The 27,921-nt window shown below is 33.1% G+C and overlaps 1 long non-coding RNA gene and 4 other non-coding genes across 6 annotated transcripts in view; all 5 read left to right on the top strand.

The window, feature by feature from the left end:
* The first annotated feature begins 1,064 nt into the window (after positions 1 to 1,064).
* Positions 1,065 to 27,921, top strand: part of LOC111038966 — a 48,827-nt gene continuing 21,970 nt past the window's right edge. The window contains exons 1-3 of one of the 2 annotated variants that reach the window (XR_002605045.1): positions 1,065 to 1,356; positions 19,151 to 19,683; positions 19,761 to 19,964. This is a non-coding gene — a long non-coding RNA (uncharacterized LOC111038966). Of the gene's footprint in view, positions 1,357 to 19,150; positions 19,684 to 19,730; positions 19,965 to 27,921 lie in introns of both variants that reach the window. The other variant, XR_002605044.1, reaches the window with a different exon arrangement.
* Trnap-ugg lies at positions 4,836 to 4,907 on the top strand. The gene has a single exon. It is a non-coding gene; the product is annotated as a tRNA-Pro (tRNA).
* Positions 5,029 to 5,100, top strand: Trnap-ugg. The gene has a single exon. It is a non-coding gene; the product is annotated as a tRNA-Pro (tRNA).
* On the top strand, positions 5,247 to 5,318 carry Trnap-ugg. Its single transcript has one exon. It is a non-coding gene; the product is annotated as a tRNA-Pro (tRNA).
* On the top strand, positions 5,474 to 5,545 carry Trnap-ugg. The gene has a single exon. It is a non-coding gene; the product is annotated as a tRNA-Pro (tRNA).

The following is a 27,921-nucleotide window of genomic DNA, read 5'->3' as shown; positions in this document are numbered from 1 at the left end:
ATTATATTAGTTTAAAAAGCCATTGAATAAAAATTAGAAAAATTATGGGAAAAGATACATAAATTATAAATGATGAATAAATGAACAAAATTCAAACAAACAAATGTGTTATTTGTCTACAAGCGTTCTATAGGTTATAGTGTGTTTATACAATACGATTTTTTACAAGTTACTTTTTAACCATATAAATTGTACTATACAATCATATTGCCTCTTGCCAGTCTGAAGTCTGAAAAATAGAAAGAAAATATGTATTTTCAAAATTATCCCCCAACATAATTTACGTATGAATAAAAAATATATTAGCCACAATTTACATTGTATGTAACGCAATAATAAATTATATTAAACACAAAATGTACCCAGGCTAGTCAGGCCACAATTTACGTAGTCACGTAGGTATGTATCTGCATTCTGCAATATACCCGGACCGCGATTTACATTTCAAAAAATAGTAGTTTGACACAATTTACAGCGACCAATAACTATTGACCAAATTATACAATGTCACATTTTATAAGATACTCAACGACACTGCGATGTTTGTTATTGTCCACATAACACGAACGTATAAGACAAATAAAATAAAATCCGTTGTACTCTGTACACATTATATTATACGTAATGTCTAAATGGTAATACAACTAACTTGTCCTATGATCCATATAGATTATAGGTGCAAACGTCGATAGTTAGTGATAATATTATAATATGTAGTCGTGTTTTTCGCATGTTATATTGTAGTTTAACAGTATAATACACATCGCAATATAGATGTATGATGTAGCTAGCGCCGATTTTGATGAATCAGTAATAGGTTATTTAAATAGGTACACATTGTATATTGTATAATATGCGAGTTTGGGTTCGTCGATCCAGGTGCACCCGTATAACGACGACAGTGCCTACATAATATTGCACGCATAGTATAATAGTAATATATAATATGTGTGCCTACCTATGTTTAGTAATAATAATAATAAAAAGGGTATGCAAATTTATGCGCTCCTCGATCCTGGGAGGCTGTGTTCGGCATTCGACGTGCCTTCTCGCGGGGAACCGGTAGCGAGGCGCGTGTATATAATATTATAATATATACAATATTATGTATAGGGTATAGAAGGGCGCCGCGAACGGGTGTGGTGCGACGGGGGTCGAGGGGACATGGTGTGAAATAGAGTGTGAGTGAGAGAGAGAGAGAGGAAAAAAAGGCAAATTTAGATCGACGTGGTTCAAAAAACACCGCCGAAAGGGTTAAACGCACCACAGAAGAGAGCATATTTAAATATTACTAGTCGACGGTGGAGGACACACGGGACGCGCGCTCAAAACTGTACTGAAAATCTGAAACTGCGAGTGAGTACCAAAGAATATTATACTTTATTATTATTGTGGCATATACGGCCGCAGACGTATTTATATACGTCTGCGGCCGTGATTGTTGTTATTTTATTATATTTTGTTATTTTTACCGTAAAACGCCCCAAACCAGTTTGGAACCGCACGTCATAACACTCGTGTATGTGCTGCGCACACTCAGTAGTTCATCCCGTTTTGGGGGAAGTTTCACCCTCGAGAACCCTTGACCTCTCTGCTATTCCTCCGCCCACAATCGGTGGCGGCTTGTCCAAATATATCATCAATAAAAATATTGTATTATAAATCGCCACGCCATAAAGGAATACGATGGTGTATAAATCATATAATTTAAAACTATAACAGGTAGGTAATAAATAATATAATAACCTAATATAATGAACTGAAAACGTTGGGCTAATATTTTGATGGAGTGGGTATAATTTTTTTTTTATCATTGTGGCTTATATTTCAATATTAATAATTGCTCCAATGCAATTATTAGTAAAGTTTAATAATAATACATATGCATAGATAAGAATAACGTAATCAAGGTACCTAAATGTTATTTTATTGTTTTCGACGGTGTTTGTGAATTGTCGCAATTAATAAATTATAATGTAGTGTACCTAATATTATTATATTAGACGTGCATGAGTATATAATATTATGTTACATATTTTATTCATTTGTACTATAATAATACATTATATTAAAGCAATTGGCATTGAAAATCAATATTTTAAATAAATTATTCCCAACATTTTTTAAAGCTCACGCGATATGACAATTGTTTAAGTTCATACGTTTAATTTGTATGAACATCAGATACATGCATTACTAAACACTGTATGATAAAAAAAAAATCATTTAAAGCTCTATAATAGAGGATAGTATACTTCATAGAAAACATTACTCCTTACTTAAATATCAAATGTATTGTTTTTTAAGATTAGATTTATGAGTTTTTACTTGAGTAAAACAGAAACCGATTTTATATTTTACGAGAAACCATACAAATTCATAGTTAAAACTATGAAGTTTGCTATTTTGAGTAATATTGAATACATTTTAAACATACCTTACTTTGGAATTCATTGTTTGCAACATACCTATTTGGCTATTTGTTTAAACTACCTATATCCACATAAATATTAAATATATTAGTTATGTTCTAAATATGTATTTCATAACTCCGTACATTTTTAATCAAAACTTTGTTTTACATAAGTATACGAATATTTTGAGTTCTTGAGCTTCGGTGATTTCAATATTTAAAGAGATAATTGATAAAGTATGTATGTTTTGATTTATAAAGTATAATATGTTAAATAATATAGTGAATAAACATAATTATAGTACTCAAATATAATATTATATTGGTTTACATCTATTGATTAATATCGTTAAAATTATTAAATTTGAAGATTTTATAAATAGCTAGGTATTATTGCTTTGGGAAAAATCTCAAATAACAAAATACTTAGTATTTTCCTACCTACTAAGTTTCTAGTAGAAATAAAAAGAAATATATTTGTTTCCTTTTTAATATTTTCAACACTAAAAATAGTATATAATACAATTTAATAATGATTAGTTCTTGTAGTTATACAGTATTTTAATATTTAATATTTAGGACGTAGGATGTAGGACTCTTTTAATAACAAAGTATCAAATAACTGTTAAAAAGACAAAATTATCGTTGTTATCGGATTAAAATAAATAACTTATATAGGAATTAATAGAAATAAAGAATAATAAGTAAAATAACTACAATATAAATAACTACAAATAAGATTATAATAAGTTAGTATTATACTATATCTATTATCATCATAATTCCTGTGGAAGATCATTCATTCTATGAAATATGTCTTAAGACAATTAAATAATTATTATTTAGTTAGAAATTTAGTTAATAACCTTAACTTGTACCCGGTATAAGTTATACACAATACACATCTTATACAATTATAATACATAGAACATATTGTGCCATTTTTGTATAAACAAGTATTTTAAGCATGTACATACGTTTTATTTTTTTCTTACCATTTTTTTCTGTTGCTAATTTAAAAAGTTAGTATTTACCTAGGTATCTAACATATTTTCGGAACTTATGGTTAATACTATTAATACATTAATATAAATGTTTTAATCAATTTTAGGTATACCTACCTATGGAGCAATATTAATCCAAAACTAGTAATTTTGAATTTTAAAGACTCGAAATTAAATCTTGAATTTTAATTCTGATGTACAAACATATTGAAAACTAGGTGCCTGGATAAATAAAAAAATTAATCATTATGGTCCCGCTGGTTCTATAGTGAGTTAAAAATGATTGTTAATGAACAAAAACAAATCAATATATTTCTGGAGAAGGTATATTAGCATTTTATTCGAATGTGCAACTAAAGCTGGAAAAACAAAAATATTAAAAAATTAAAACCCTAGTACTACCTGACTATTATTTTCATTTTTTGGCCATAAAAAAAAATTGGAATAATAAAAATATGTTTAAATATTATAAAGTTTTGTGGTCTAAGAAAAAAAAGATTATACATATATTATAAAATAAAAATATGTTATACAAAGTAATTCACAAAGTATGTTCACATTCATTTTTTATTTTATTTAATACCTAATTAATATTTATTAAATTCTGATTGTTGGAGTTTTTAAGCTTACATATCTTAATAATGGCTTTATTTACAAATTGTTAAATTTTGTAAATAATTTAAAGAGTGTCCCCTGGCAATTCTAACTTATTTTTTTTAAATAATTAAAATCATACTTTTTTCTTATTAATTCTGTAGTACCTAGATGATATTTTTAAAATATTGATACATCTAAATCGACATTTGAAGGAGTAGTTCTTGAGTTATTTAATTTTGCGTGGGTACCTACTAAAAATAAATAATAATAGGTTTAGTTGATATGGGGCCTTAGGGATTACGTATATCGGCTATCGGTAAGGATGATTTGAAAATATTACAGTAATTAGCAATAATAACTAACTAATAAATTATCTATCAACACATTTTTAATTTATAAAAGTGTAATAATATTAGGTATTAGATTAAAATATATTACAAGTTGCAATAAGTACCTATCTATTTTAGGTTGTATGGCCATTGGCCATAGACCATAGATCACAATCCATGACAATTATTATAGTTATATGTAGAGCCCTAATTATTATTTTTATTATTGTTACTTAAATTATTATTAAGACTCTCTAGTTATATATTATTCAGAAACGATAAATATTCGATTGAACGGACGAGCTGAAAATCAATGTCACGTATTCGGTAGAATCGTGTTATGGTAGCAGTGGCGTCAATTATAGTTGTGGAAGATACAGGAGCAGTGAATCTTCAATAATAATAATGATCGGTCGTTCACATAAAGTGAAACGTTGAAAATGTATTTGGATGGACCTTAAAAAGAGTACGAATGTCGATCACATATATGGCGGCCTGTTGGTCTAGGGGTATGATTCTCGCTTTGGGTGCGAGAGGTCCCGGGTTCAAATCCCGGACAGGCCCATATAATTTTTTTTTTTTTTCGATACCTTTTACTTTATTTAAGACTTGTTTGGTTTTGTTTTTGCTTTGGTCACTCGCGTTCGTGACTAAATCACGATCGTTCGCGACTCTCTTTCACCGCGGCCTGTTGGTCTAGGGGTATGATTCTCGCTTTGGGTGCGAGAGGTCCCGGGTTCAAATCCCGGACAGGCCCGAAACCAAATTTTTTTTTTGCATATTGATGTTTTTTTTGCAATTTTTATCTTTCTCTTTTTATTTCAAAACATGTTTTTTATGTTTACATCTCGAACACGCGAGGCTGTGACTAAACGACGATCGTTTGCAACTCTCTTTCACCGCGGCCTGTTGGTCTAGGGGTATGATTCTCGCTTTGGGTGCGAGAGGTCCCGGGTTCAAATCCCGGACAGGCCCGAAACCAAATTTTTTTTTGCAAATTTGATGTTTTTTTTTTCGAATTTTTTTTTATCCACACATTCTCTTTTGCTCAGTAACGCGTATTGGTGGGAGCGATTCTGCAGAAGTCCGACTACTTTAAATCGCGACCATTGACAACATTCACACACCGCGGCCTGTTGGTCTAGGGGTATGATTCTCGCTTTGGGTGCGAGAGGTCCCGGGTTCAAATCCCGGACAGGCCCGAAAACCAAATTTTTAGTCCAAGCCGAGTGAAGTTTCATTATATCCTCTCGCGTAATGCAGATTAATAATATTATCTTAATATACAACTGTACATAATATATGGTATGTAGGATTAGCTTTTTTAGTTTTTTTAGTTTTTTTTTTTTTTTCTGATCCTCAACTGCACGGCATATATATTAAACCAGTATACGGGTTTATACCAGGTACCTAGATATACCACGTCCACTTGTATATATTATGCAAATTGAAGGAACGCCGACTCGCAAAAACCACCCACCACGCTGCAGCAGTTTGCATGTGACTGCCGACTACTATAATATATTATATAAATATATACATGAGCCACATACATTTCAAATACACGACTACGCGAGAATATATAATACGTATATTATATACATATACTATGGGTATAGTACTTATATACATATATGTTTATTGCGCATATATATATATTATATACAGCGTGACGGGACAAAAACAATATAGAAATTCCATGTTTGCGCTCGGAACTAATTTACGAAATACCCCTAAGGGTTTCCAGGGGGTGTATATTTATTTATATATGTGTATCTCGTATAAGTGTGTGTGCGTGTGTGTGTGTGTGTTATATACTGTGCACGAGGCCGCCCTTAGTGGCGGCCCGGAGACGCACATCAAAGGCACCCTTTAACCCTTTTCCCGTCCGTGTATATAATGTATATGTACGCATGAAAGCCGTTGCTTAAATCTAAGGAGGTACCCCGTCGCAATTAATTTCACGCGAATCGTATGCATGTACAATGTACATAACATTTTACTGTATAATATGTATATATATATCGCGGCAACGGCCAAGGGCGGCGATACCTGAAGACGTGAGCCACGTTCGTTATTACGGATGAGTGCAAGTCAGATATGTAGGTGTGTACCTATAATACATTATTATTTTGCTGTGAAATGCCTATATTATTTTTTTGGAACTCGGTCAGGGAACAACGTAGTTGTCGTCATTTTTTTCGCGTTGCCACCGTTATTCAGTATTCTGTTAGCAAATAATAACGGTACACATTGAGATACAAGATAGAATATAATATATCTAAGAGGAATTTCATGTGCTCGTCCCAATCTGCAGTAACGTTAATATCCCGTTTAATTAATATTTTGAAAAATTATTTTAGAAAACTATTATATAGGTAGGTACTCCGTTAGATCCACATTCCAAGGAGTTTTACAAATTTCTATAATTTGTGTTTTTTTGATTACCCATGCATTTGAAATAAAATATAGTTAAACTCATAAGTTAAACCAATGTGATAAAAAAAACAACATATTTACGAAACAGAATCTATGTTTCTATTTTTTGTATTATCAAATCTACTTGTAACATAATTTACCTGTGTATGGTTACAATATGATATTATCATATAACTTATAAGTCGATTTAAAGAGTCAATTTATTAAGTATATATTTTAAAAACTAGGTTAATAATTTATATGTGTACCTATACGTTTTAAAGTTTGAGCTTCCTACGATTATAATATAAACTGATGTGTGTGTGAATATTGCATGAGGACATAGGGTGGGAAACTCTGTAAATATTTTTAAAAAAATGATAATCCTATGAACAATCTGTAGGTGTATTATAATTTATAAATATTATAATCAATGATAATATAATATATGACAACCAGGTACCTTGTAAGTACTACAGTATTTCCTAACCAAATATTTATTATAATGTATCATAATACTTCTGTACAATTGTCATTGCAACTTAATTTTTTACGGTATGCATTCAACTGTTGACCTGCTTTATATGAAATCATTTTTCGTTCAATTCGGATATTAGTTAATATATATATATGTTATATACTTTCACTTCCTCGTATTCTTAACTAGCTGGTGTATTAGTATACCTGTTTATATATAACGATATTATTAAATACAACATTATAATGTGTAGTTTGTCGTATGTGTAATTTTACAATATACATACATGATAATATGTGCTCTATTCTCGAGTTTTACTCACAGGCTATGGCAATTTTATTTCTTACTGAAAAGTGAATTTTCTTACTTAAAATTTTATACTAGTTTCCCCTCTAGTGATTCATAGCCTTTGGGGCCTTTTACTCAAATAGTAGGTTGTATAGCTCATCTTCTCCCTCAGTTGTAACAGTTTATTTTGGTATAACCTTCTTAGACTATTCATAAAATAGAACATTATATTATAATAATACGTTTTGGTTGTTCTTAAAACACTTTTCATAAAATAATGCAATTCCAAAATTGTGTACATTAAGTCTATACACATAAATAAATTAAATGCAACTATAATATATATACCTTGTCTGTATAGTTAGAGATACATGTAATATAATAATGAAATAGTTTAATAATCAACATATTAATAATAGCATGTTTCTTATAAATAAATAAAAACGTATATTTTGATTTGATTTTATCCTTTAAATAAGTAATGATTAAACTCATTTTTTCAAGTAATTTGTGATATATAGCCCAACATGGCCCTAATATGACACAAAAAATATGTGAACGTATAATTATCATATTACTTTTGTGGTTCATATTTTCAATCACCTAAGTCAGTAACATATGGGTTGAAACCTATTCTTCTTTGAAATATTCTAATAAAATACATAATGTAGGTATGTTCAATTTTGTAATTCTGCCACGGAATGCAATTTAAAATTTTTAATTAACATATATTTTTTTCTTTTAACGCAATAATATTTATAATGTATTTATAACATACCATATAAGCCTATATTATGTAATTTGTATAATGTATATTACCTCTATTAAAAAATAATATTATATTTTTTTTTTTAATGTCGCAATATCATTGTGTAACACAATTCATGTTTGCAACGGAAAGTAAATGTTTACTTTTTTTTAATAAGGAGAGGTAATATTCACAGACGAATAATGTTTTCAAATACAACTGGCAATCATATTAATTCCTAACAAAACATAATACTAGTGTCTAGTTGTGTTTGTATTTGATATGACTCAAATGTAATTCGGATAATAAACAATTCTACCCAATCACCCATGTGGCCGAGAGTTTTTTAAAATAAACAATTCCGCATATAAAAATTATCGTAATTTAGAACAACACGTTTTTAAATGATAATATTATTAATGATAAATGCTGAATTGTACAATAACTTGTTTTCGTATAAGATCACTTTGACAATAATATTTTTCATTTCAGTATAAAACTGTTTATTTAGCTACTAAAAACAATGTGCTTAATAAATCTTGTAGTTTGTCGGTATAGTATCAGCAAACTATAGGTACAACTGGTACAAGGTACTGTTCTATAATATTATTGAACAAAATATCTTACTGCCTACCTATTACCAATATATAAAATATTTTTTCAGTTACACTGAGATTAAATATTTAAAAAAATTGCTATAATAGATAAATTTATAATCTGTAAAAAAAAATATATAATAAACTTTTACCTTAAATTTCAAATAAAAGTATATATAAATTAAATTATTTATACCTACCTATCATTATAATATTCCTTATTACATAAAATTATATTATTTTCCATGGACTGCAGTACTGCACACTGTAAATTACATGAAACGAAATCTCTTTATATTCACCGACAAGTTACAATAATAATTATTAAAGTTTGACGGTCGTTATAATTGGTTCTTGTCTCCTGCTGTAGGCTATGTAGAATTCATATGATATTTAATTTGAAACTTGAAACCGCTGAATAGCAGATAAACCTTAGTAAGTTATAGTAGATTAAACTTAATCAATAAATAGTATTATTACTTGTATAAGCGCAAATGTTTATAGCGCCGTGACGGATATTAGAGGTCGAAATAAATTCACGACATCATCATTTATCGTGAAAATAGTATGTATATAGAACTATAGAAGTATAGAACTATATAGACCTATAGGTAGTAATAACACTAGGGATATAGTTTCAACATTTTTTACTGATCGATATCATATTTTAATCATTTACGAAATATGCTTGCACACGGATACCATGACAACAAATCAAACACCGCTGTAGTTAAATTTCACACTTGACCTAGCACAGCTACATCGTCTGTTATCGTGTCCTGTGACTTTCGACTTATTCTGATTGGCCGTTGTAATCGCATGGTATCATTCACTGACCATGATCTACCGGAAAATGTCCAGAGTTGGACAGAGCTCAACTTTTGAACACAATAGACGACGTAGGTGTAAACCCCGCTGCTCAAGTCCTAATTTCTTTACTGATCTATGCTATATTTTTGACACGTACAAATGACTCTCATTAACACGGTTACTGCAGCAATAAAATAAATACCAATGCGATTACATTTCATACCATTCAACCTATAGTCAATACACTACAAGTGCTATTTCTACTGTACCCCTATACTAATATACTGATTTTTCTTGGACGGTACACAGTGTACGGAATACACCAGCGAAGTATATCATAATATGTTATATCATAACTGCTATAATATTTAACCTAACAAAATAATAAGTATACTATTGTCATTTAGTATTTTATTACATCGCATTTACAACTTATATTATAATATAGGCACTGCTGCAGTATTCACTCATACCACCCATTATACCATATAATTTGTAGGTATTTATTCAAATAGACGAATTATCATTATTGTTGTTGTTTTCAATCCGCCAATTAACCGGTGCATCGCGGTGGACAATGAACAAGTATTATAATGTAGGTGCCGGATGTCCGGCGCTCGTGCGCCATAAAATGACAATAAATATTTTCGTCGACCGACTTAATGTCTCGTAAATAATTCGTTGTTGTCGTCGGGTCGACGGTAAGGAAATGATTGTTATTAATGACTGTCCAACGACACGGCCGCCGCCGCGATGACCCCGGCCGAGTGTTTATAATATATTATATAATATTATACGATGGGGCGTTGTGTTGTGCACACGCGCAAAAAGGTTTCTGAAAAAAAAAAGGGTTGACCGCACCCGGCCAAGGGCCAAGGGTCAAGGGGTCACGCCTTGTGTGTGCATTATAGGCACCGGACCATTGACCATTAATAGGTATATGTATACAATATAATATTTTATGTACACGTATTATATATATAATATTTTATGTACCTATCTGTAAACTGCCGGGGTGACGTGAAATTTATTGCTCCCGGACCGCGTGCGACACGTAGTGGCACGCAATTTTATAATATCGCTATTAGCGCGAGCGCATACACATAATAATATATTATATATAAATTGAATTAATGACTTAGTAGTTGGAACACACGCGTGCGAGCCCTGCTGCATGAGCAGGACCCTCCACACCGGCAACGGTATAATATTTGCGAGTATATTGTCACAGAGATCATATAATAATACATAAATATGCGAAACCCTCTCGGGAAACAAATTTGGAACACATCATGCACGCATATCTAATGTTATTACATATTATAAGCTGAACTGCTGAACCGATGGTGTGCGTGACGAAAATGCGCCAATATCTATATTATTAATAAAAGGCAATGTGTGTGTGTGTGTGTGTGTGTGTGTGTGTGTGTGTGTGTGTACGAGGGTTTCTAGGTTTGTGAAATAAGATATGTTATTTGTTTAAATTGAATATTTGGATATAATTTTGGACTTCTAGCATTTACACTCGATGAAAATTACACAAATAACGGCAGTGCGTGTTAGAAGTTCACGCAGTTAACGTTTAATGGAGTTTAAGCTGAAGGTGTAAATCCTCGAACTATACCGTGCAGGATCAGCTAGTCTATGCCATAATATTATATAATGAACTAGACGAATAGACGGTAATGACGGTAATGATAATAGTATATTATAATATCATTCGATTTCAATAAAGTATTGAATGCTGTAATTATCTATATACATCGCAATATTCAAATAGTAAGAAGAAGCATAAAAAAAACCCCGTACGGCAATAAGATTTATTGATGATATACCCAAATCGGACTCGAGCGACAGATGATTTCGAACATTTCACATAAAAATCCTATTTTGCACCTGCAGGTCACTTTGAAATTGAAACACTATTCTGTGCTTTATTATTATATGTAATAATGGAGTACAGTTACATGCAATATATGCTTAATGTTAATATTTGGGTCTGTATATATATTATATAGGCCTTAATTTCGGAAGATAGTTTTGTTCCATGAAAATAATAAAATACAAACATTTTAATTTCAAATATGTTATTTTGGAACGCATACTTATCATAGCCTACCTACCTACTGCAGTAAAAGACTAGATTTTAATAAAACAATTTAAAAAAAATCACTTATCATCATACTATATGTATATCTACTCGTATTCTCTAGGATCCTATAAGTACAAGGTTCTTTTATATTGTAAGCCAGAAAATATCTTGTAGGAAATACAAAACACGTTGAAATTATTCTCTTATTGCAACTGCGCCCGTATACATCGTTGTATACATACAATCGAAGTTATGGTTTAAAATTGCAGCAATTTGAAAGGTATGTTTTTTAAGACACTTTCTGGATTTCGCGATAAATGAATCGCTCTGTAATAATATTTAGTACTCGTGATGCATAACTCGCGCGTATATGGCGTTTTTCGGATATATATGTATACAGCATTCTCACCCCCGAAAGACAATCCGCCACCACCGCCAAACGCGCGGGCGGGTCCCGGACATTCGTCGGCTGCTGTTGTTGCCGGTGCCGGGGCGCGCGCGAGGGTGGTGACCATGGCGACGGCCGTACACTGTGCTAGTATTTTGACCGCGGGGGATGGCGGCCCGCCATTTTATTTTCCACCACTTTCACCATCTCCACCATAGCCACCACCGACAACACATCCTATATGAATATATATATATATATATATATATATATAATACTGTATATTTGGAACCCATATAGGAACACATGATCTCATACGCACTGCACTAGCCCGAGGTCGTTTCGCGTTCTAAAGTTTAGAATCTAAACGTTGTAAATATCTGAGCCAAATGTGGTCTATACGTCATTATTGATGGTTGATTGCAATTTACAACGTGTACCAATATTGAAAGTGCATCGCTGCACTAAGTCATAGAGGCATTCAGCAGCCAACACTCGGCAGAGAGGCATTTACAGCTCGACTGCCAACGTCCAACGGACAAATGTTCAAATTGCCACACGAGCGATGGTGGTTTTTTTAAAAATTATATTTATGGAGAAAAACGTATTATTATTATAATATTCGTAACCGATCTATTCACATCTATTCATTCAACAGCTGTCTCCTAAGTCATTAAAATAATCACATCTGATAACGGACAAGTGGAACGAAACACATTTAAAAAAATCGGTGTGCATCCCTTTTTTGTCGCCGCCACTCGAAAACTGTAATATTAAAGATATGAAATTGTTCAGGTACATAGGGTATATAAGTTTCCAGATTTCAAAAGTATTTTAGTATTAATATGCACAGCGCAGCAAATAAGATTATCATTAATAATCGTCCAATATCCGTGTAGATATAGTTATTCAATACCTACCTACTCTAGTCACCAAAATCAAAATCACTAGGCAATTTTCTTTTTATTCCAAGTGTGATTTCCTTGGTGACTGTGAAACGGATGTAAAAATTAAGTTTATTATTTAAAATATTTGTATCACTAAAGACAATCGACAATAATTGTTATACCTATAACAATCCGGATAAAATTATAAACGTATAGGTAGGTATTGACTTATGAGTCGTGGCTGCAGTGATGCACTATTAAACCATACCGGAGTCTAGAATAGCTTGTCTTCTGGCTTATACGAGTACACGACTGTAGCTGGCCACTCCTGCACGTCAAATTAATTGTGGATTACAAGATTTAAAGTGTGTCTAAACATTACAGTCTGAATTCTGATTTATGATACTTTAGTCATAGTACGTAGCATCATTGTATTCTATATGCACGCTCGAGTATATACATAACAGTAAAGTATTGATATATTACAATATCACATAATCGTATACACTCAACGTTTCAACGTTTCTCAAAAACGAGTCGTTCGTCCGCAATGATTGTCTCCTCCTACAGTCCTACGCAGCTCGTGATAATTATTATTATTGTGACAGCCTCGTCGGCGCTACATCATTATTATTATTATTATGATTATTATTATTATACTTTTTCCGCGTTCAACACGTAGTTGTTGTTCCCACTTGCCGCTCTCGTTACTGCCTCCACAGCCATCGCCGCCGCCGTCGCCGTTTGATGATGGCATAATTTCGCTCGTCGCGCGTTGTTATTATTATTATTTTTTATTTTTACTTTTCCTCTCTTCTTCGTCTTATTATTATTATTCTTCTTTTTCTTTGCAGCCTAACTGTTGCACTCCAGGCCAACGCGTATAATTTAGCGTCCGAAATCTATTCACAAAAGTTCTTCACCCACCGTTCTGGAATATATATGCATGTACATAATATTTTTCATGAGATAACTTTTCCTTTCGCTTGCAGGAACTGCAATAAGTACCTAAATACATTCATATATCTATATATACGTATGCAGAAGCATAATATTAAATCACTATAGACGTTATAATGTAGGCCACAAAAACCACGAGACTATATTATAATTATAATGTTGTTTGTTATTAATCGCGTTTTATTTACTCCATTAGTCCACTCGTATAAAGTATTTTATTCATTGCTTTAAGCGTGTGATTTCGTTTTGCCACAAATACAAATATTTATCTTGGGTCGTCCGGTGCGAGGTTTTTGAACTCGATACGAAAATATCCATCATGCTGCAACTACTACTGAGAGCGCAGGACGAGGCGCCATATTCGTTTAAATATACGATATTTATATTATTATTGTTTTATATTACACGCGTAGTATAATATACGGAAAAACGTCGTAAACTGCCGTATAATAAGATTTTATCAAAATTTCAAAACTGCAAAGATATGCGGCCATCAATTAGGGGACAGTATACCATAAAAGCCATACTAACTTACGCCGTGTGACGTGAATTAATTAAAATATCGTACGTGATGGAATTTTAGTGCGTTTAAAATCGCATTATATCTTATATATATAATATGGTAAAAACGACCGCCACCGGGTAACCATGCGCAGACGAGGCCGTTAAACTATATATATATATAACGACGATAACACGTGTATAGCGGCTAAAAACAATTACCGTACACTACAATATGTGAGGAATCTGCTATTAATTACGAGCAACGGGGTTGTAGCTCTCTGTCGCACACAACCACTCATTCGCTCCATCGCCATCTCTCTCTCTCTCTCTCTCTCTCTCTCTCTCTCTCTCTCTCTCTCGTTCTCTCTATTTCTCTCTCACCCTCTCACACCCTCTCGCTTTTTCTCCAAGTATAATATTATTATGATGTTGTGGAGGCGGCGTATCTGAGCATGCACGAAAGGGTAAAAAAAAAAATGTTACATTTATAAGATTTATAATAATATATTATGGTTAAAAAATAACTTTGTTGCAGCGAGTTTTCATAAAGTATAAGTTCTGTGTTACATTATAATATTCCAGCATAAATAGTCACCCAGAACCGCGTATGATAGGCGTACGCTGCAGACTTTGGTCGCAGGGTAGGTATATGAGGCTGATAAAACATACTCTCCTAAAATATGCAAGTTTCCCTAAATAAAATACAGATTTATGTATTTTAGATATATTTTTTTTATTGGTATATATTTCGACTTTCGAGGATGCTTAATTTATGATACGAGTGTCCGCTGAAATATATATTTAGTACCTATGTGAACTTTGTACAAAATACATTGTGCACGATAATATGTCAATAGATAAATCCACACATTATATATTAAAATTAAAGTCAACAAATGATAAGTAATAATAGATTACGATTGTGATGGCAGTCAATTTAGCAATTTCAGTTTAAACCTTTTCTCGCGCATTCTATCTGTTATCCGAATTTCTAGACTTGATGTTGAATTCCAATTCTCAATGTGTGTTTTTTTGAATTTTTGTTTACTTTGAATATCAATTTCAAGACTAGATTTACGTATAAAAGGTATTTCGGGAAGCACCCTATACTACAGTCGGCCATATTAATATATTATTATAATATTATAATTGCGTATCGCAGCACTTGAAACGCGACGAAGGACTTGAGCGGGTGACGCGATATAATTACACAGCATCGTATACCATATATAACGACGAATATATTATATTATTATTATCGCATGATTCCATATCCAAATACCAAACTGAGTAGCACTGGTGTGGTATAGTGTGTGTCTATAAGTTAGGTATCGAAATACGGCGATCGATAGTGTCAAATCGACGACGATATACACACGGCGGTCGGCGAATATTTATCAAGTACATAATAATATAATATTAAAATAGTGTGTATAACAGAGGGGTCCACCGTATTTTCCAACATTTTATCACTTAATAAAAACTCAGGAAAATGGGAAAACGCTGTGGTCGTCTTATATTATAATATAATTTTTAAGGGCCTGTTTATTATTTAATATTCTAATACAAACGAGTTGCGCGGTGCTGGATATAGTGACAAGATTTATTACATTAAAACTATAATGGCATAATATAGGTATTATATAATATTATTATCACTGAGCGAAAATCGCAAAAACATATTTAATTGATTTTAAACATTATATACATTTAGTATAACATGAACCAGTCAATAAATACGATACGTATATTATATGTGTGATATTTTTTATTATCACGAAACATAATAAGGAACATAATATTACAATCTCATGTCATTTGGATAGTCATTAGTATAGGTAGGTACAGTGTAACTGGTACATAATAAGTCCCTCTTGAGGAGGTGGACGTATTATATAAAACAGTTTTTCATCAGTTCTAACATGAAAAAGCCGTCTTCGAAGGTTCCAACCAAAGTTCTAGATGCTCACACCCAGCCCAAAAAGAAAACATAATATTATGCAGAAGCTTTGTCAAACGAAAATTCACCTTCAGAACAAGTCTCAACCATGTTATCACAATATTCATTTCAAACTTAAATTCAATTATACCAGTCCACTAATTTACCTTCTTTCCTCCATTCTAAATTCAGCGTTAATCGCTAAAGGTACTCTCTATTTATCCCTAGTCTATTCATATTTAAAATTTTCACATTTATAAAAAGTCATCTTCCTTATTAGCTCCTAAAATTCATTAGTATATTAGTTGAATTATTTTCATTCATAATCTTTCAAATTAATGACTACAAAAATTCACAATCGTCCACAATGTTTTTATTGTTTTACTTATATGATGTTATACTTATACCTATACTATAACGTACGCCGAGTTAAATATAAATAACTAATAGCAAATAAAAAAACCACTCCAATAACAAAAAAAAAAAATTATGAGAACATAATAATTTGAACTTTTTACACAAAGATAACTTTATGTTCTAACTTCTAACTTCTTGCAACAAGCAAACATAAATTAATTTGATACAAATTTACTGCTCTAAAACCGTACAATATTATAAGCGTTCACGAGTATTCTCTGTACGGATTTTCGCCAACGAGCTGGGTCAGCAGATCGTTTATCATGCATAATACTATAATAATACGTTAAACTGTTAAAGCAGTAACCTCTACAAAATAATTCATCATCGGAAAACGCGCTGATTTTTTACTGTAACGACGATATCATTTGCAGCCGCCCGTCTGCATATATTATTATTTATTATTTACAAACTGACGTCTGCTGTAGGGAACCACAATGCCTACCTATAATACGCATATTACCATGCATACAATACATAATATTAATCGGTGCGGAAGACAAAAAAATAAATTAATGAAATAAGACAATGTAAAAACGGAACTATACCTATGAATTCGTCCGTTTTATCATAGAAACAATGTATACATTATATACACACGGGGATATATATATATATATATATTATATATATATGTATAATCCCTGCACGTTGCGCGCAGACGGAGATAGTCGTAGTAATAATAATAATAATAATAATAATACGCATACTTTTCGGGAAGGGTGGAAGGAGGGGGGGGGGTGCAAATGAGGTCTGCAGTGTGAGTTTCGCATTATAATATTATAGTCGTATCGTGTCGGGTCGCCCGGCAAAACAATAGAGGTCGACTGCCATTGGTCGAGCCCGGCCACCGGCGGCGCACCGCTATGTACGTATATATACATCATATACGCGCTGGCGATAATATATACACGTATATATAGCGTATACCTGCACTCACACACACACACACTCGCGTATATACTTGTATATATATATATATATATATATATATATATATACAGATCCCGTACAAAAGGGATACCCACGGGAGAAAGGAAAGCCAGTCCAGCCGTCAGCTAATTAAGGGTTGCGAATGTATTGTGCACGGGCGAGCGGTGGCGGCGGGTAGACACGAAGGATAACGCGCGCCCGAGTAAAACAAAGGACAGCCTTTACCACCGACCCCCGATCGCTCGGGCCCTTTGCCGCTCTTCTGCCGCCGGTTCGGGTTCAATACATGTATATATATATACCTACTATAACGTATACTCTAATATGTAAATCGCGAGCGCGCGTGCGTGTGTGTTATATATCACGACCCGACCCCGCAGCAGCAGAAACGTCAACTGGAACACACGGGCCCACCCGTTTACGCTTTCGGAAGTTTATATATATATATATATATGTGATGTACCGTAGTACAATATTATGTATTATTATATCGCGCTAATGGATTCGATTAATTATCCACGAGAGGCTTCTAAGTCCTAACCGTTTTCGTCTCCGCCGGATACGCAATATATTATTATTGTGACTCGCGAAGTCTATTGCTTTTCGAGTCCAAAAACAAACAGTTGTTGTAGGTATATATGCGCTGCAAATATATAGGTACGCGGGCAAACAACGGGCGCCGTTACGTTTGCGATGTATATAATAATTATAAACGCTATGTGTATAGATTATAGGTCCCACCTACTACAATAATAATAGTACATGGTTATTAAAAAAAAAATATTCATCCGATTTCAAATGCTCAAATGCTTTTAGTTTGTAGGTTTGGAGCAATACATAATAATATTATTGTAAGGCATGTAGTTAAATAAAATAATACAATTTAAAATGTTTTCATTGGTACCTATAAATATGACGTTATATGTATGAGGTTTCTCTCGAAATTCACACAGACGATATCTAAAGTCGGAACTCAAATTCATTCGTGTTCGTTGTATTTATTATTTTGCTAATTTTTTTATACGGTTGATAATTATTCCGCGCACAGTATCATCTTTAACGTCATAAAATCTGGTACATAAAAAGTAGTCACATGAGGCGTAATATATCATTCGAGGAGACCTAGGAAATCGGGTGCAAAGCATTCAATCGGATGATTCATTTTGAATAACTCTATAAAATATTATAGTCTCGAGTCTCGACAGAAAACTCGAGTGTACATAATAATAACGATATTTTAATGTGCCTACTTATTCACGTCGGACGAATAATTTTGCAAACGCGAAGCTCGCACTGCAAAAAACGGCCGAGCGTTATTAATACATTAATAATTTAATATGTGTTCGCAGTTGTTGCCGCTATCTCCCGGGCCGAGGACGTGGTATCGCGTTACTCGGAAATCCTTTTTGGCTCGTTGGGAGAGGATCGCTCGAGACCGCCCTATGTAAATAACCGTAATCAGAACCGTCGGGGATTACAATAATTATCGGGTCTTAAAGACGAATATATAATAACGAGAACGTTTCAATATAATGATGTGATGTGAAGGGATTGTATCACTGCCAATTAAGATAATATGTTTTAATATTAATAATAATAATATATACGTTCCAAGTCGATAATGAATGATACAAGCTTAATGGCTTATGCGCCATATTTCAGTCGAATCGCATGACAATTACCGACTCAAAGTACCGATTATATGGGGCAGGCGCGCGGTGTGTCACAGAAGGCATGGTTTTTAATATAAATCGTCCAAAAACAAAGGGATATTCAAAATTTTCTTTTCAATCGCAATCAACATGTACTCCAATTTCCAATTTAATAATTTAAAAAATGATATCCGTCCAGTATAATGTGTACACTTCCACTTTTTCTGAAGGTAGTGGTCGTCCGATCGTTAAAATTAATGATAACTATCTTTTGCAGCCTTATCAGTCAATTTCACACCGGTTACAGGTCGTGCGTGGTTTATTCAAGTCAAATTGGCACTTATCCACATAGAAAGAAGATATTATGAGTGACACAAATGAAGTTAGAGTCCATTCCTTGACGCCATCGCGGTTAAGACCAAACGTTCCGGGAATTGTCCAAGCAACGTGTGTAAATATAGAAGCCTTGTGCTGCTGATAGCAGCTGTGCTGAGCTGAAAGATTTTTAGAGGTATATAATTGATATTTTACTCTTACTTAAAAAAAAAAAAAAAAAACAGATACAAAACCAATAAAATAATGCATTATTACGATACGCACCGTAATAGGTGTGTTAATCATATTATGTGTACATACACAAGGTTGAGGTAATATTGTATAAACCAAAAAAAAAAACAATATATCATAACTTTTAGGACTGTAGTTATATATTAGGACGTATTATTATACTATTTTATATGCCGGTTGATTATTACGTACGCATATAGGTATATTATATTATTTGAATACAAGGAAAATACGTCATGTCGACTCTGACGCATAGGTGCATCGAATATCGTACAATATATTTTATAATAATATAATAGGGGCAGCCAGACGTCGTCGTTAAGAATGGCTTACGTTTGTGTTCCGCGTTTTGTCGCCTTTTACCCACCGGTAAACACAGACGAACAGACGCCACACATACGCATAATATATAATAATATATATAATGATATTCGTTAATCGCATCACAATCGAACGGCACACCTGATAGGTTTCGCACGCAGGACATAAAACGTACCTATTGGAACCACACAGATTAACAATAATTATTATACCACGTACGTGCATCATGGGTTCGCACTCTGAGTACATTGTAAAATATATTGATGTAATTTTGAAGTCCCTAAATTCACGGGTACGAGGAACGTGATGTCGAATTAAACAAAGATTATATTACAGTTCGAGATGGAATAAATCACACGAGTGTTTCGTTCACTGATAGTACCTTTATGTTCCTTTTTTTTTAGGTATATGAGGTACAAGTGGAGTATGTTATAATATTGCGGTGTCGCCCTAGAATTGATCGTAAAACCTATAACTCGTATTAATAACATTGTAATTAGTGCAGCTAGTTGGTAGAGAAACGCATTATTTTTAGCTTGCTGTAAGGCATAAACTTCTTTAACACAAAGTTTGTATATTAAACTAATTATCAACCGAATTTATAAAATGTCATAAATAAAATTACTAGTCGTATCAGTTTTAAAACTTTTATTTAGCAATTTTTTACATTAATAGGTATTTTTTTGTTATTTTTAAATTTTTTTAATATTTAATTCAATATGTTTAATCATTTTCGTCAATTAAGACTTTTTCGCGTCATGATTTATGAATGCTATTTTTTCATTTTTGTCTTATGAATACATATGTATTATACATATGTTTTATTCATTAATAATATCTTCGAAAAATATTTTTTTATCTATGAACCTCGAGTGCAGTATGCTCTGCAGTATACTACAATTTATACTCTGTTTTTGAGATTTAAATCCATTTAAAAAGCTTTTCTTGCGCTTTGTACTGCAATATTCGATATTTTAAGTGCACTCTTCAAGGTTTTTTAATGCATTCAATTCACAATGACACAGCTCTAATCATCATGAAATCTTTGAACACAAAATGTCATCGTGTCGAAACATGTATGTCACGTGTGTATATAATAATATATAATATGTAAAATAAATTTCGCGTTATGTGTACAGCGATGACGAATACGCACAACATCGCGATAATATAATGCTGCAGCTATGACGTTATCTACCTATACATTGTATTATATTATGGTATTATAGTGCGCGATGAACGGGAAATCGACACATCTCGCAGCAGCATCCGCCCCGTCAAACCGACGAAAAATGACCGTCTTCAACATGTCGTCGTCGCTCTTATTACACGTAATAATATTGATACATTGCGCGGGTATATACGACGGAGAAACGAAAAACGTATTTGTCATTTTCTCCGCTCCTTCGGCACTCGTACGCTTTTATATGATATTATCGTCTAATGCGCGCCCGATGCATCAATTTTTATTGACACTCGGAGCGGTGAATAACATTTCGAAAAATAAAACGCTCTCGAGTTATATATAATACATATACCTAAATATACACGCGCATATATTACACATCACAACGTATATGCGTATAAATTACACTCGCGCGTGTACATTTCTCTCCCGCGGAGTATATATGCCCCATACACGTATACATACTACACCGTATCGCCGCCGTCGTATATGGACCGTATCCACGCGAGATAGAAACACATTATAAATAAGGAAAACTCTCCCCCGAGGACCCGTCCGGGGGAGGTGGATGAGGTGCGGCGTTAGCGGGAAACGCTCGGTGGCGGCGGCTGAGCAGTACGCGTATAGTGGCGGGTGAGGCGCGCAGGTTGCGGGGCGACACAATGTGCCGAGAGAATTCTGCCGGGTCGTTTTAATACCCGTAAAGGGATTTCAAGGAAAACGTCGATAGTGTTTTTCCCGGAGTTTTATGTGTGCGTTTTATACATGTATATATATTATATTGCGCGCGCGATGGGCGGAAAGGAAAACGCTCTTCGCCGCTGTCGTTGCGATAAGGGCCGATGCCGTTTATAATGGCTGCACTATTACTATGCATGCGTATATATATATATATATATATACATTACTAGAGAGTGAGAGTGAGAGAGAGAGAGAGCAATAGGGAGAGTATTAGAGAGGGAGCAGCGAGTCCCTATATATGGTCCCTCTTTCAAAAGGACCCTTTTTCCTTGGACTTTTTCTTTTCCCGACCAATGACCCGTCTCCCCGGCCTTAAAGCTCCCGAATACTCGCTTACACACACACACACACACACACACACACACAAATACACATACACCCGGGGTGGTTTCTACGAGACGGGGGCGGTTTATGGAGCGCGGAGTTTTTATGGTCGTTCGTTCGTTTTTTATATTATTATTATTCCGTTCGTGTGGGGTGGATAAGCAGGTCTGCCCGCCACTACCACCGCTGCCGCCAATGTCTCGGACACATTTCGATCGAAACGCATAAAAAGAAATCGTATATACGACACACGTTTTTTTAATGGAAGTGCGTATATGAGTCACGAATCGCGATATACACTCGTCCGCCTCCACGACGGGGGTGAGACGACAGACGAGTGTGGGGTAAGTATACGCATATATGGTGTGTATGATATATTACACACGCGTCCTCTGGAAACGACCGCCGTCTCTGCTGAAACTCAATGACTAACAGCAGACGACGTGATCTGAAAGGTTTTTTATTTTTATCTTTATTCTTTTACTGCTGTTCCATCATATACTTCTCAAGTGTACATCAGTGAAATTTCAAGAAGGTGCCGAAAAAAAGGATAGAGAAAAAACCGCCTGTAATGCAAAAATTCTTAAATTAGTCCTTGAAACGAATGCGTCACATATCTTATTATACCGTCTTCAAGCAGATCGGCAGCAAACATTTCACCATACGATGACGAGTTATTATATTATTCAAATAATACACTATATTATAATATGTTCACATCTTAATTTCATTAATATTCTTACAGATTTTACGCAGAAGTTTATTTTAATATTGTAATTTGGTCTTACCACCGTGATGCTGCTAAATTATAATTATTATGCAAATACACATTTTGGGGAACCGTGATCGCGAGAAATATACAATTTGTTAAACGATATCCGTTAAGCTCGATATCCGGATACAAATCATTATAAAACTTCGAATAAATACTACAGATTATTAATTTAAAAGAAGTATTTCATTTGATGATGTAGCACAGTTAGTATTTGTATTTAATTATAGTACCATCATTAATGACCAGTATTACGAAATAAAAAACATAAAATTGAAGAAATAAAAAATATTTATGAATACAAAAGGTACACAACGACCGTTTATAATAAATGGTATTTGTCTTAATAGTTAATATACACCGTCGCCTGAGTCGGAGGGCATATAATATATTATTGTTGTATAGGTGTAACTTCAAAGAAAACCGACATTGGGTTCAACGCCCGTTCGATGTTCCAAACGAATATTTCGGAATTTATTTCGATCGCCAGCCTTTGAGGAGCTCACTTTTATTATTATTATTATTATTATTATACTAATATAATATAGTGTATTATAAAGCGCGATGACGAATAAATCTATGGCAAAACCCGAGCACTGCGGGACTTTTTTGATTAACGCGCGCCCGTCGCGAGCCCCGTCTGTACAAACAATAATAATAATCATTATAATATTATTTTCATTATTGAAAAACGGTGCCGGAGGATTTTTCGACAACGTACGCAGCCGCCGACGTGTCTGGGCTTTGCGACGTCCCGCGGGCCTATAGCCGAAAGAAAACAATAATATTATAATATTGAACAAGTATTACCGATACGCGTCATCTGATTCCATTTGCGTTCCATTTTTTTTTTTCATTCCCATTTGATCCCCTTTGTCACGCCTCGTACGAGACTTTAATTTTTTAAACGTCACGTTGACAGATATTATACTATTTCGTTCATTTGAAATAAATTCCTACGCAACGTTCTTGCGTGCTGACGGTCTTCACGCGTGTTTAAAATAGCGTCATACAATAATATTATACTCCGACTTGTTTTCTTCCTGGCGTGGCTCACAAGTCACAAAAACAATCAAACCTCCACCCCTCTTCCATCGGTAGGTACTCTGCAAGGTGCTGCAACGGCATCGGACTCGTTTCTAAAACAATATTATATTATTATATTCGGTTGCGCGCACGTCGGAAATGTCAACGTCCAAGAGTCAGCATTTCCGTGACTGCGACAACCCGACAATGTACCCAATATTATATATTATATGTATATATATGTTTACAACTCGAACGAATAGCCGTTATAAACGATAGCTATATCGATTGCATGACTTTGAACCGTAATTAAATGTACCTTGGTATTAGAATTAGAACATTGATAGAAGTTTTTATCAAACCATCATTTGATTTTCCCATAGTGCCCAAATCGAAACCACTATAATAGATATAAATTATATAATGTAGCGATAGCCAATATTAAAAATATGCGATTGTTAATTTGTTGAATAAAATTAGAATTTTATTTTAATAACATTACCTAAAATTCTTATAGTATTTTTCGTAGAGTAATACTAATTTCACTCTATAGGATGACTTAAGTATTAGTGTATTACCCATCAGTCATCAACATAATACAGAATCTTTTTACGTAAATTTTTAAAAAAAACATGTTTATCATTGTATGGTATAACTGGTATCGTTGATCAATATTACTCAGTGTATAAAAAACACACAGTTAATTTGAAAAATTAAAGCGCATCAATTTTAAAAATCAAAAATCAAATCGTGAAAATTGTGAAATTGTGAATATTCCTGTCACTAGTTTCTGATGTAGGATAACTTTTTCAATTTTTGTGAATATTAAATTAAAAGCTGCACAAAATAAGAGAGGTTAAAAGTGATGATAATATTATGATATTTGCAAAAGTAAGAATCAGCATTGCAGATAAATCCCAAAGACGATCCTGAACTAACTTCGACTAAAGATTATAACTTAAGTATTAAGTTGTAATGATTTAAAATTCGGAACTAAGATTAGCAATTGATGGTTATTAAAAACAATAAAAACTACCTACGAATGTTTGTTTGGGAAAACATAATCTCTGGTGTAATATTTTATATAGCAATCATTGTCATTCGTCTAAATCACGCTTATATTATACAATTTTTAAACGATAATTGAATAGCATTTCTCAGAAAAATAAGTACGAGATGTAAACATATTAATTATATATTATAATATAGATTCCACCAAACCGTTCTCTCCGCTTGAATGATAATAATTGGAAAACACATTTTGTATACAATAAAACTTATTTGTTATCATAATAATATGACGCTTGTACCCATACGTTAGAAATATATTTATCAGTGCTATAAAATTCGTTTTTTGTGGTTGAATATAAATTTAAAATTTTGATCCAGTTATACCTTATACGATATTAGATAGGGGATCGAGCGTCTTTAATAGCGATATCCACGGCGAGTCATAACAGCTAATTATAGTTCAGTGGACGGGTGTGTTTAGTTAAGTCACATACCCGCCCCAAAAGCATAATATTATATGGTAATATTATTTCACCATTCTCTTGAGTTACTTGACGAACTGCGAAATATGTGAGTTTTCATACCTCAGTAAACATAATTGTAACAGGGGAAACTCGCAGGAAAGTGTAGGTACTTAAGTAAACAAAATATTATGTTGAATTGACTTACTTTAAAGATATGAATCAGCTGCTTGAAGCATATAAAAATACAAATAAAATAAATAGCATACATTTTATATTATAATATATATGGTGCCGAACGTCTAAAATAAAATCTAATAACATTACCTAGATAACATCTCAGGGTGAGGAGAAGGCGCCATTAATTCTAGTTATTATTTGCAGGAGTCCTGCATACAAAACTCATTTATTAGTAAAAATATTAAACGCGAATAACATAAACATTATATTATATTAAAATATCATATTACTTTCTAAGATTTAATGAACACAAACCAATTAATGTAATAAATATATTGATAACAATATTATAAATGAAACAACATTTCGTATTGTCGATGTCAATTTAGAATATTATGTAAGCAGGTATCTATAGTTCTTAGAACTATTTGGTACGAGATTGATGATGATTGAATTTTCTGATTTTCCTTATTTATAAATTATTGATGTTCTAACTCAATTTAAACTATAGCAATAACAGTCAACTGTGATAGGGTTGTGACTGTACACTGTAAACGATGTATGTGGCTATTAGTTAGGTATAAAAATAATGGATAGTTCAAATCTTTACACACTATTTGAACAATTTGTTTAGTAAGAAAAAAATACATTTTATGCTGAAACAAAGCTAGTTTTGAAATTTTATTTTGCATATAAATGCATTTTTCGAGTTTTTTTTTTTGTTTTAGTTGTTTTTGTTTTAGATGCATATTTTCAATAATTTATAATTTTACCAATATTTTTACCGTCGGTATTTTTGTTTAGTTTAAATATTTAATATACAACCAAAATAATGTTGAATTAAATTTTTTTTTAAATTTTAATCATATTAACATGGTAATTCACTGTACAAATAATCCCACAAGCATGTTTTTCATCCTAGAGAAATAAGTAATAACTCAAGGATTACCTATTAGATTTATTTTCTGGTTATTAATGGTATTTATGTACAGACATTGTTCACTGTATAAGATATTATCAATACGGGCCACGGGGATGTCGGTGGCACACATCAACATTTAAATAAACTATATTCATACAAATAATCTTATTTTTTTTAATGCATATTTTGTACATTTTAGTGCATATTTGATGATTTTTTAGAGCTACAAGTCCTCTGCGCTAGCTTATTATATATTTTAAATGTTACCCAATGCACCTCCCTACGAGCTCAAACCGCAAGACGTCTTCGTCCCCTCACTTTATAATAATATATATTATTTATACATATTAAATATATATATATACACATTATTTATATAGACTGAGTGTGCAGACGAGTGGTGGTGGCGGCGGTGGCGGAGGCGGTGGCGTGCGACGTGCGTACGATACGAAATTTTAACTAGCAATTTAGCCTTATGAATGAGAGAAAAAGTTTTCCCGCGTTTTTATTATTATTTTCCCTCTCACCCCCCAACCCACACACCCATTATTTCCCAACTCGCCGTTTCTCATTCCGCCACGCGTTCGTTTCAAGTTCGAGTAGTATAGTCGTCCTCCTCATCCTGACCTACCGCTACTATATATTATCATTATGTTGCATATAATATTTATATATTTTATATTCGTCGACGGCGACGAATCACGAGGTAATTTATTATTATTTCAACGAGCTCAGTTAAAAAATAAACGAAATCGACGACGAGCGATTTTTTTCCGTCTCGTTTTCTCATCTCATCCACGGCACGCCACCCCCGCAGGACTATCGTATATATATGTATACATTTTTTTTATAATATATTTCTACACCCTGCAGACGCCCAATTTGGTGTATATACATAAATACTAATTTAAAACGTTTATAAAGTCGTCAACAGGTTTCCCGTTTCATCTCCACCGC

The sequence above is a fragment of the Myzus persicae genome, unplaced genomic scaffold, assembly GCF_001856785.1.
Source record: "Myzus persicae strain clone G006 unplaced genomic scaffold, MPER_G0061.0, whole genome shotgun sequence".
In the NCBI taxonomy this organism is placed as follows: domain Eukaryota; kingdom Metazoa; phylum Arthropoda; class Insecta; order Hemiptera; family Aphididae; genus Myzus; species Myzus persicae.
This window is presented reverse-complemented; position numbering and strand designations above follow the sequence as displayed.